Genomic DNA, 665 nt, shown 5'->3' on the forward strand with positions numbered 1-665 from the left:
TAAACTGTGCATATAGATAATATCATTAGTCAGATGCTTTCACAATTATGTTTGTATCTTATTCACAGCTGCCTTTCCATTTCGTCTGACATAGACATATAAATATACGGAAGTAAATTTGAAGAGTTGTTAACTCTTGTGTGGTAAGCTTGTTTCAATCTGAAAAAAATTTATTTCTAATCTAATTTGTATGCACAGTTTAAAGTTAAATTTGTGACTTAAAGATAATGTACATACGCATTTTATTCGAAAATAACTATTAAATTAATTGATGAAAAATACTAGATGAAAGAAATAAATACACGATTCCAGAAGTATGTATGTTAGACATTATATATATCTTAATCACATATAATAGACCATCCCTTGTTATAAGAGATAGCAAACATGAAGGGCAGAAGTTCTTTCATGTTTTCATGCTTTTTATAGCAGGGATTAATTTATTATACATGTCTACGATATTCATTAATGATTCTAGTGAATAATTGTTGAGACATATATAATGCTGTAACGATGCATATAACGGTTTTGAATGATACAATCATTTGTGAATAACATCCTTCGAAGCAGTATTTAGATTTGTTGGACGATTACATTATAAATCTAGATTCATGATCTCATGCGGCATGTATATATGCTATAAAAAAATCTTATATATACTCAAA

The sequence above is a fragment of the Camponotus vicinus genome, unplaced genomic scaffold, assembly GCF_025532165.1.
Source record: "Camponotus vicinus isolate PSW18456_S1 unplaced genomic scaffold, iyCamVici1.0 SCAF_2, whole genome shotgun sequence".
Taxonomy (NCBI): Eukaryota; Metazoa; Arthropoda; class Insecta; order Hymenoptera; family Formicidae; genus Camponotus; species Camponotus vicinus.